This window comes from Sminthopsis crassicaudata, chromosome 5, assembly GCF_048593235.1.
Source record: "Sminthopsis crassicaudata isolate SCR6 chromosome 5, ASM4859323v1, whole genome shotgun sequence".
In the NCBI taxonomy this organism is placed as follows: Eukaryota; Metazoa; Chordata; class Mammalia; order Dasyuromorphia; family Dasyuridae; genus Sminthopsis; species Sminthopsis crassicaudata.
This window is the reverse complement of record NC_133621.1, coordinates 113,631,855-113,644,090: the sequence shown is the minus strand read 5'-3', so window position 1 is coordinate 113,644,090 and position 12,236 is coordinate 113,631,855.

Below are 12,236 nucleotides of genomic sequence, written 5' to 3'. Positions count from 1 at the left end.
AGAGGAGGCAATTAATAAAAGTTTATTGACTGACTGGTCTATTTTTCTTCTTCCCAATCCTGTCTGTTCTCACTTCTGCCTCCTCTCATCTTACCAACACTAATAAAGTTTTGCACTGAGGAAGCTATAAGTGCAAGTGAACAACCATTAAGTGCCCACTATGCAGGACTTGTAGGGGATAAAAAATACAAACCGTCCCTGCGCTTAAGGAGCTTGGGTTCTCCTGACAGGTTACATCCCGTACACACACAGTCATTTTAACAGAACAACTGGGAATCAGAGAACCTCATGACTTTGGTATTAATCTGGCCCACCACTGGGGAGATATGGGTCCAAAGCATTTATTGGATGACCTGAGGTGCCTTTCAACTCGGTTGGTAGACAGAGTAAGTAATGAGGTAGAGCTGTAGGAGTTAACTGATCCTTTTTCACTCAAGGAAATGGTGGCTAAGCCCAAAATGGGATCCTTTGAAAAGAAAGGGAATGTGAACACAGTTTTTCAGCCACTTACCAAATATGTCTGCTGCTTTCAGTCTCTTTTATACAGTCATCCTCATCACTGATTCTAAGCTGAAAGCTTCCCCGACCCAAGCAATAGTTCTAAGACTGCAACTAGGAAAAAATAAAGTTCTATTAGGAACCAGGATTGTAAGTAATTTTGTCACTTGTATGTAGTATACTGGTTCATAAATGGGTGGAGACTCATATGAGAAAGTAGGGGTCCCAATAAGCTATTTGTTTTATTAAGATGCCAGCTGCTACAATTCCATACCATCTATGCAATTTCTGTTCAAATCAATTGCCATTGGAAACCTTGGTTGGATGAAGTCTGATATTTCTCTTTTCCTAATCAGAGAGACTACAAGGGGCTGGAGACTCTTTGTTTTTTGTTTTCCCTCTTTTCTCTCTGCAGTTTTGAGACACAAGTAACATGTTTCCACTTGGTGGGAGTGCTGCTTGGATACAAGTAGTTATCATTTGTGAGATTACCAGCTCCGGGTAATAATAATTTAACTCCCCTGCCAGGTACTGAAATACCTGCTTGTGATTTTGCAAGATGTAGGCTTTCCTTCTCTGCACAGCTGGGTTTCTGAAGCTCATAATTTAGTGGCTCTGTTTATAGAGACTTTGGAAAGACAGCACCTGCCGTGCTTCATTCTGTACCAGGCAACAGCAAGAATAGCATTATTTAGAGGAAATACAAGAGACAAGCAAGTCAATAAAAATAATTGCAGGCTGTAGAGATTATTTAAAGTTTTGCTTTTGTCTTTTAGATTGACTCAGTGATGACCAGGAAAGATTGTTCAAAAGCATTGGAAAGACATTCATCCATTGATAGAGGAAGTACTGAGGTGATTAGATGATAGAATTAGATGAAACACTATTTACATAAAGGCTTTCAGCAGGCTGGGCTAATGCAGTGTTTTTCAGCTGGAACTAGATAATATCCTCAGCATCCTTCTCTGCTCTCTCTTCCTTTGCTCTGGAAGAAACATGTGGTCCCTTTCCTTGCAAATGCCATGCTTTTTTTTTTCAATCCTTTATTCCATCCTGTCTCTTCCAGAGAAGCTTGGTCATCCCTACTCTCTCTAATTTTCAATCTGTTTTTATCCACTGTGTCCTTCACTATTTCTTACAAACATGCTCCCTCATCTTTAAAACCTACATTTGATCAAATGATTGTCCTATACCTTTCCTTCCTTTCACAGTAAAACAAACAAAAAGTAGTTCATACTTATTGCCTTCGGTTTTTTCTCATTTCTCAACTCCTTTAAGTTGAGATCATTCTTTTCCTGGCAACCAATGATTTCTTAATCACACATTCCAATGGCTTTTTCTCATTTTTCATCTTCTTTTAACCTCTCTGTATTTACTACTCTTTATGCCATTGACCTGTTCTCCCTTCTAGTCATCTGTACCTCCCAAGGTTTTCTATCTATCTTTCTTTTTTCTTTTGACACTGTCCTTGTTGCTCATTTCCATTGTCCTTTGTATCATTCTGGTCTCGTCCTCTTGGTAGAAATATACTGCAACTCTCTGTCATGTTTCCCTCTTCTCTTACCTTCTACTCTTCCATCTTTCCCTCTCCATCACCAATCCAGGTGTCTCCAGTCAAGCCAAACACATCAATTCATTGGTCAGGTGAGAAAACTCATGTTTCCAACCCAAAGTCACTTCTCTGCTGAAAGATCAGATGCTAAGCTAGATGGGGAAACGGATTGAGCGCTGTACATAGAATTAGGAAGGCTTGAGTTCAAATCCAGCCTCAGATACCTACTGTAGGACATGGGCAAATCACATAATCTCTGCCTCAATTTCTCCAACTGGAAATGGGGATAATAGCATTTATCATTTATGGTTATTATGCTATGATAATATTTGTAAAATTCTTAGCACAGTGTCTAGTACATGGTAGGTACTTAATAAATGTGTGCACCCTTCCCTCTACTTCTTCCCCTTTTGTGTAACCTATTTTTTTTGAATGAAGCTATATGGAGGGTTGGGGCAAGATCTAATAAGGCTTCAATTAAAAATGCTAGTATTGTCAAGGATAGATACATAGGGATTCTCCTAAAGGGGAACAACTGTAGGGAGAAGTAATAGAATAAAAATTTGACAATAACACACAATCCCAAAGCCAATGAAGCTATCTTTAGGAGGAAAGATAGTAATTAATTAGTAAGCACTATTCCATGCAATACAGCAGATTTAAGGGATGTAATTTGTTGTTATTTGGTTATCTTCAGTCATGTCTGACTCTTCATGACCTCTTTTGGGGGTCTTTTGGCAAAGACACTGGAGTAATTTGCTATTTCTAGATTGTTTCTTCATAGATGAAGAAACTGAGACAAACAGGGTGAGGCGACTTACATGGCTAGTAAGTTTCTGAAATTTGAGTTCAGATCTTCCTGACTCCAGATTTGGTGTTTTATCCATTGTACCACTTGGCTGCCCAAGAACAAAGATAAAAACAACAAAAAATAAATATAGTGGACTTAAAAATGCCCCAAGGAGATAAAGTAAGGACATGCATTTTAGACAGGGGAGGGATAACGTGCAAAAAGACAAAAGATGGAATTATCTGAGAAACAGGAGAGGGTGAGGTGGCATTCTGCTGTGAGGAGGGCTTGGTATAATGTGAAAATGGAAGCCAAACTGGAAGCAAAGAAAAAAAATGGCAGGGAAGAAAAAAAGAGCAGAAACAAAACAATCAACAAACATTTACTAGATACTTACTAGGTACACCAGACATGGTGCTATGATGTGTTTACTAAGCCTAGGTATAAATGCAGTAAGTGAAATTAGACAATAATCAGCTAAATGGGCAGAATTAAGGGATATTTTTGGAAGATAGAGGAGCCTGAAGTATATATTTTATATTTGCTGAGGCAATTGGGGTTAAGTGACTTGCCCAGGGTTACACAGTTAGGAAATATTAAGTATCTGAGGCTGGATTTGAACTCAGGTCCTCCTGACTTCAGGGCTGGTGCTCTATCCACTGCACCAACTAGCTGCCCCCCAAAGTATATTTTAATTAAAATTGAAAAAGCATCTTTAGCCATTACTGGTTCTTAGTTTATTCACTCGTGAGTTCATTCATTCAGTTTACATCAAAACTTTGAATTGTCAGTGATCTCATTGTTTCTGTTCCTCCTTCCCTTGATACAGAGTAAAATCCATCCGTGCCTTAGGAGATGATTTCATGAAATTTCTGTAGCCAGATTCCAAAATCTCATTACCTAGTAGCCAGCATTTGGGTGAGAAACCTTTCTAAAGTTAGCTAGACTAGTTTTTGGATGACGTCAAAGGTGGGACATTCTAAAACTTTTGCTCAATGTGAATAGTCTTGTTCAAGACCCAGGATCACTTCAATACAATGAGGTAAAAGAGTAAGGCTTTAGTGAAGTCATTTATTCTGCAAACATCTGATAAGTGCCTGCTGTGTGAAAATCCCTGTGTTAGGCTCTGAGGAAAAAGCAAAAATGATTACCACGTGGTCTTACTCCTGAGCAACTTACAGTTTGGAAGATATTAAAAATGAATAGGCCAAGTTCCAAGATCAACGGATAAAATACCTAGACCTGTGAGTTTATATGAGAAATATCTCATAATCTTGGACAAAAAAGGGAGGAAATGATGATGGGAAGATCCAGGAGTTAGGAAAATTGCTATTACCACAATTTAAATCAGTATACTATCAAGTTAGCCACCATCTAAACCCCTTTCTTGACAAAAAATTTTAACTCAATTTATAGCACTGGAGCATCTAATAACATTGTAATTCTACTATAATTTTTATTTCAGAATATGTTCTTTGAGATTTCTCACTTGATAAAAAGGTAATGATAATTTTGCGACCTCCCAAGGGTATGCTGGAGTCAAATCTAACTGGGTTTCAAGAGCTACTTGTCAAATTTTCACTGAGAGCATTTACACTACAAAACTCAGCAGTTACTACAAATATAAGCTTGATTTATTATTTTTTGATTATCTGGACTTAGGAAAGTGTGAATAATGCAAACTAAATTTGAAAGTGCGTGTGCATACTTTTTTTCCCTTGTCATTAAACATTTACCAGCACACCCCTACTTATTCCCTACAGGAATTTTTCAATGACTTTATAATTGAGTAGGTCAATGGGAATATAGAATTCATCTTACATTTCCACTGTTCCTTGAATTTTGAATACGATCAGATTTTTCAGTCAATGGTAAGGTTCCTGGTTTTCTCATCATTCTGGTGTCTTCTCTTAGAAATATTCCTTTTTTTTTTTTTTTTTGTTAAAGTCCTTTCTAAAATGTGGCATCTAAAATTGACCACAGTATAGCAGATTTAGTTTGACAGGAGGCACACAGAACATCAGAACTACTGCTGCAGGGTTATTGCCTCTCTTTTTTGGACATTATGCTTCTTTTAAAGCAGTCTAAAATTATATTAACATTTTTAGCTACCATTTCCATTTCACACTATCTTATATTAAGCTGGTAATTTACTAAGCATTCATATGTTTTCTACATGAACTGTTGTCTAGACAAATGTCTCCTATCCTATCCTTGTACAGTGATTGTTTTTAACTCATGTATGATCTCATTTATCACTATTAAGCTTCATTTTATTAGATTCAATCCATCGTTCAAGCCTGTTAAGATCTTTTTTAACCCTGATTTTGGTGTCCAACATTTTGTCTGTTCCTCTTAAGGTCATATAAATGTAAATTTGATAAACATGATATTTAAGCCTTTATGTAAATCATTGACCAAAATATGGAATAAAATAGGACGAAGGGCATATCCTTGATATAGTCTCGTGATCTTCCTTCCATAGACAAATGAAAATCTTTGTGCTGTCACATATATTTATAATTATTCCTTCTTCTTCTTTTTTTTTTTTTTTGAGGCTGGGGTTAAGTGACTTGCCCAGGGTCACACAGCTAGGAAGTGTTAAGTGTCTGAGACCAGATTTGAACTCAGGTCCTCCTGAATTCAAGGCTCGTGCTCTATCCACTGCGCCACCTAGCTGCCCCCAATTATTCCTTCTTAATAGCTTATTTCATCAAAGCATATCTTTGTTAAAAATACTGAATATAGCATTTAAAAATATACTTAATAAAGTATCATTGTAGAGGTGCAATTTGATACTTTTCTTATTAATCCTTAAATATAATTAACATATCCTAAATCTTAGTTTATATCTTAATCAAAATGCTCTTTTGTAATTCATTTTTTTAAAAATTTAGTTTAGAATCCAAATAGTTTGTCTTCAATCTTCTACTCTAAATAAAAAATCTAACTATCATTGGCTAGTTACAGGTATTTCCCAGCCTTTCCTATTCTTATTAATTACTAGAAGGACTGCTTTGAGGACAGAAAAGTATTTCCTCTTTTATTTTCTGATCCTGACTTTCTTCTCTGTACTGAAATCCGAAGGGGAAAGTCCTGTTGTCTGCACAATGTGTTTGAGAATGTAAAATCCTTATGACTAGGTTATCTTCAATCCAAAGGAGGTAATTATTCAATTTATTCTTAAAGAAAAAACAGCCCCCTTCTACTTTCCAGCTGCAAAGAATGAAGCTTATTTACATAATGTGCTTTACTAGTAACTAGTAGACCTCCTGGCTGAGTTAAACTAGTATTTAGTAACCTAGAGTTTTTACCAACAACTCCTTCAAAAATTGTTTTTTATCTGATAAAGACTAAAAATGAGATTTTTTTTTCAAAAGAAAAAAGATTTGGGAGGAGAAATTTAAACTGGTTTCTTAACATCTGTGATGGAGCAAAGAAAATAGACAATAGGAGTAATCAAGGATTGAGGTTTAGAATATTTATCCTGGTGGATTTATCCTAAAAAGGAAAAAAAGTTGTTGAAAGTGATATGTAAGTACTAGGAGAAAGTATGGTAATGTTTTAAAAAAAATTAATAAAGACATTTTTTAAAAAGAAAGTGATGTATAAAGATTGAGTTCATTTTTTAAAAAACTACTGTATTAGACATGATTAGGGATGGAAGCTAGAATGATCATCAGAACTAAGTGTTATTGTTCTGGGGACTCTAATATAGTCAACAACAACAACAACAACAAAAACAGAAGATGGGCAAATAGTAAGTTGTGTCATTGAAATGGTAAGATTGGAATTTGTGATTTGAAAAACTAAGCTGGTGACATTAGATAATGCCTGTGAAACAGAATATCATAATATATAAGGTCTTGACTAGATTTTGGTATAACCATTAAAAGAAGTTGTACACACACACACACACACACACACACGTGTCTAATGGTAGCCATCTTCAGGGTCAGGGGAAGAAAAAAAGAAAATTCATAATATCTTTATTATATATTTTAAAAGAATAGCAAGTTGTACATAATAGATACATACAATCATCTTTTATCCCCCTATTCCACTGTGTTATGAAAATGTTTATTTTATTTCATAAGTTCAGAATAAAATAAATTAAAAAAAATATATATATATATATATATATATATAGGTAGGTTCACAAAAGTAAAGGGCTTCCCCTTTCTTAAAATGAAAGAATCCATAATACTGACCACCAAGATCTTGAAATTACCCAAGATGGGGATAGAGGTTGGAAGAAAAAAATAAAGCTAAGTTAAGAAATTTTTCACAAGCTTAACCAATGACTGTAACTTTTGCAATAAGTTATTAAAATGGCCTTCAAAATGACTACAAATGACTACATAAGGAATGTCCTACTTTCTCTCCTTGGAGCATGTTCAATTACCCTTCCTTGTCTTCTGCTTGCTGCCTTTATCTCACTGGTTCTCCACTGTGAAGTTAAGGCAAACTCTTGAATAAAGTAATAAAGTAATCAGGGCTGCAATCGTCCTAGAATATTTGAACCTTTCCATCTCCTTCAGACTCGGGGTCAGAATACTTCTGAGGTATTTATGACTTTCTGCTCTCCCCATTTATCTTCCCATTCCTTTTCTTCCTCTGTGGCAGGTGGATCAGACCAAACAAATTACTCCCAGGTGTAAAGGGCTAGAACTGAGCAATGCACTTGGATAATGAAGATCTAGAATGAAGACATTTAGTGGTCCTGACTCCTGCTGATTTCTGGAAAGATACTTCCACCGAAGTCCTCCTATGACCAGGAGATTAGGTGAGTATTCTAATAGAAATAAGGAACTTACCTTGTTAAGGACTAAATCAGCAATCTCTAGTAACTGAGATGGGGCAGAAGTTAGGTAAATCCTGGGCCTCAGCTGACCCTGCTCCAATCCCAGCCCCTGCCTCATCTAGCAATGCTATAGAGGATATAATTAAGATAATTGATGAGAAAAGTTTACTTGTTCCCATCCCACAAATGAATAATCTCTTACACTCATTGATTCGCACGTCCCCTTGGTTCTTAAATGAAGAAAAACTACGTATAGATAAATGGAAGCTAGTGGGACTTGAAATGAAAGAATTTTACTCAAAAAATGGGAATTGTCAAATTTTCCCAGAGGTATTTTATCTATACAACTTGATTCTATTAGACTTAAGCTATCGAGAAGAGTTTAGAAGAAGGAAGAGTTCTAAAAAGGCACAGAGAAGGAAGCCTGAGGAACATAAGATAGAAGATAGGCAAACTCAGGACATTGCCAGAGGGCAAGGGGATTTGAATGAGGAATCTGAGTGTGTAGACTCTGATTGTCCGGAAGAAATTTCAACCCCACCTAGAGAGCAGATTATTGATCAGCCCACATCCACTCCACCTTCAGGGACGGAGGGAGGAGTAGTGGGAGGGGCGGTGACCTCATCAGCGCCCCCCCCTCCTCCCACACAGAGCCCCCCCTCCCAACAACTGCCCACTCCTGTAACTAGATTAGAAAGAGGGCTTATTGAAGCAATTGAAAATGGAAAAGAAGTAGATAATGATTTCAAACTTCAAATTTTTCCCGTGATTCAACAGCATAATTCTGCAGGTCAAGAGAGTAGAAGATATGCTCCTTTTAATATGGATGTCCTTAAAAACCTGAAAAAATCTTGCACTGTCTTTGGGGCTACATCAGATTATGTTAAGATGTTAATACACAATTTGGCTTATGAAACCTTAACCCCTAGTGACTGGAAAGTCATTACAAAAGTGTGCTTAGAACCTGGACAAAATTTGTTGTGGTTTTCTGAATTTACTGAGCTCTGTAGAATTCAAGCCCAACAAAATAGTCAAAGTGCAGCTAATACTTCCATCACCTATGACCTACTAATAGGTATAGGTTCTTATGCAGAAGCTTCGGTACAGATTAATTACTCCATAACAGCATTTGAGCAAATTTCTGCTGCTGCTATCAAAGCATGGGCTTCTCTCCCCAGTAAAAACTACAAGGGTGAGACCTACACAAAAATTGTACAGGGACCAAATGAACCTTTTGCTGATTTTGTGGCACGTTTGCAGACAGCTGTCATACAGGCTAATGGTGAAAATGAAGTAACAGACACTTTGGTGAGGCAACTTGCTAGAGACAATGCCAATGAGGTTTGTAGAAGGATTATACTAGGACTACGTAAGGAAGCTCCTTTAGAGGAGATCATAAGACGCTGTGCCACAATGGGCACAAATACCTTTTATAGCCAGGCTATGGTGCAGACTTCCCAAGATCCCAACATGGGGAGACAGGATCCCTTTTGGCAAGGGGTTTCCAGAGAGACTCGTCAATGCTTTCAATGCGGTAAAGTAGGCCATCTGAAAGCTCAATGTTGGCATAGAGACAGAGTGAGAAGACAGGCTGGGAGAACAAGACCCAAAACCCCATGTCCAAAATGCAACAGAGGACTCCATTGGGCCTCAGAGTGTAGACTGATTCAGGGAAATGGGATGAGGGGCCCAGCTCCAGGGCCCCAGGCAAAAAACACTTGGGGCATGATGGCAGCCGATGCCACACCCAGAGAGTTCCTCCAAGTCCAATACCCAGACATGACCAATCAGCCAGGAAGCCATCTGAGGGGAGAAAGGGATTACACAATCAGTCAGCCAGGAAGCAACATGATGGGAGAAAGGGACTACAATTAGGGAGGATAGAGTTGTATGCAGCTGGGACAATTGAGATACCCCCTGGAGAAGTGAAATCTGTTCCTCTCCAGCCTATGGATCCCTTGCCTCCAGGCACAGTAGGCTTGACCATTTCACCTCCTGAGAGTACTTACAAGACAGTGTTCAATCATACACTGATGTGGGAAACTGGGGAATGTGTAGATAATATCCCAGTCACTAACACAGGGAGACAATGTGTGACTTATCAACCAGGGGAAGTAGTAGCATCAGGTTTATTGATACAGACTCCTAATAAGCAACCTGGTGACAGTCACCCATGTTCGGACTCCAAGCAGAAAAACCCAGGAATATACTGGACAGCAGCTGTGACAGCTGACCGACCTATGCTCACCATCTATATAAATGGCATAGCATTAGAAGGACTGGTGGACACAGGTGCAGAGTCATTAGAGGTGCCAACTGGCCCAGTCACTGGCCAAAGACTAAGGCAGACACCTACATGTCTGGGGTAGGAGGATCAATAGCAGCTGAAGTTAGTGCTACCCCTTTAAGATGGGTATTTGAAGGTGAAACAGGAGTTTTTACTCCTTTTATAGTTGAAAAAATCCCCATCAATCTGTGGGGAAGAGACATTTTACAACAATTAGGGTTAAAAATGAGTACTTCGGTTTTTTAGGCAGGGCTGCTGTTGAAGGCCTGCCAACACTTTCACCTGTTCCTATCAAATGGAAAACTGATACACCAGTGTGGATAGAACAGTGGCCCTTAGATAACAATAAAATTCAGGCCTTATTAGATATAGTACAGGAACAACTTGATCAAGGACACTTACAACCTTCTCTAAGTCCTTGGAATTCCCCAGTATTTGTTGTAAAAAAGAAATCTGGAAAATGGAGAATGTTGACTGATTTAAGAAAGGTAAATGAACAGATGGAAACTATGGGAACTCTTCAACCTGGACTTCCATCTCCTACTCAGTTGCCTAGAGAATGGCCTCTGTGGGTTATAGACATTAAGGATTGTTTCTATTCTATCCCTCTAGATAAGGAGGATATGAAAAGATTTGCTTTTTCAGTGCCCAGCGTTAACTTAGCTGAGCCTTATAAAAGATATGAATGGACAGTTTTGCCACAGGGAATGAAAAACAGCCCTACTATGTGTCAAATGTATGTTGCTGCTGCTCTTAGTCCAGTAAGAAAAGCATTTCCAAAAGTAATGTTATTACATTACATGGATGATATATTGGGATGTGCACCTGAGGAACAAATGTTAGAAGCATGTCTACAAAAAACCATAGAAACACTAAGGAATTATAATTGCACATAGCATCAGAAAAGATTCAAAGACATGCTCCTTTTCAATATTTAGGATATGAAGTATATCCTAAGGTGCTTACAGTACAAAAACTCTCCTTAAGAACAGAGAAGCTAAACACCTTAAATGACTTCCAGAAATTGATAGGAGATATCCAATGGATGTGTCCCATGCTAGGCTTGACTACCTGTCAATTGCAACCATTATATGACATTTTAAGGGGAGACAGTGCTTTAAATTCACCACGCCAGCTTACAAAAGAAGCTCAAGAGGCTTTGAGACAAGTTGAACTGGCTTTATCCAATGTGGTTGAGTCACTCAAAAGCCCTTGGAAATATCAGTTTTTGCTACACAAGAGGCCCCCACAGCAGTCCTTCATCAAGGAGACAGTGTGATAAAGTGGGTGAACCTCCCAGCACAACCAGAACAAAGCCTTATTCCTTACCCAGTGCTTGTGGCTAGAATTTTATTAAAGGCCATTAAACGAGCAATACAATTATCTGGGACAAGACCTGACAAGATATACACCTTTTATACTAATGCACAAGTTAATGTGTGCTGCGAAACCATCCCAGAGTGGCAAATTTTATTAACCATGGCTCCAAATTTTGCACATGGATCTCCATTAAAGATAACCAGACTGCTACATAATTGGCAATGGATTCTTGAAGAAAAGGTTTCTAAAGTTCCTCTTAAAGGACCAACTATCTTTACAGATGCATCCAAACATAATATTTGCGCTGTGTATTCTCGTGACTTAACTATAAAGAAAGTAATCAGAACTCCTTTTCGGTCCACTCAGCAGAATGAATTGTATGCAATCATTCTAGCTCTTGCTTATTATCCGGGAGACATAAATATAATATCTGATTCGGCCTATTCAGTAGGTGTGGTACAAAGAATTGCCACAGCCCAAATAAAATTTGTAGCCTCCAATATATATCAGCTCTTTAAAGAGCTTCAAGAGCAAGTGAGAAAGCATCCAGGTAAGATTTATATTTTGCATGTCCACTCCCATAGTGGACTTCCAGGTCCTATTTTTGATGGTAATTCAAAGGCAGATAGCCTTCTAACCATGCTGGCCAGTACTCCTTTATTTCAAGAAGCACAAGAGTCTCATTCTAAATATCATCAGGCTGCCCGAGCTTTACGTTTGCAGTTTGGAATAACAAGAGAAGAAGCTAGGAGCATAGTAAAAGCCTGTACAGCTTGCCTTCCTTTCCATGCTCCTACACTCCCTCCAGGGAAGAATCCTCGTGGTTTGAGACCTAATGAAATTTGGCAAATGGATGTGACCCATTATAAATCTTTTGGTCGTCTATCTTTTATCCATGTCGTGGTAGACACCTTTTCAGGATTCACATTTGCAATGCCAGCAGCAAAAGAGACAGCCTGAGTGGTAACTGAATTCCTTATACAAG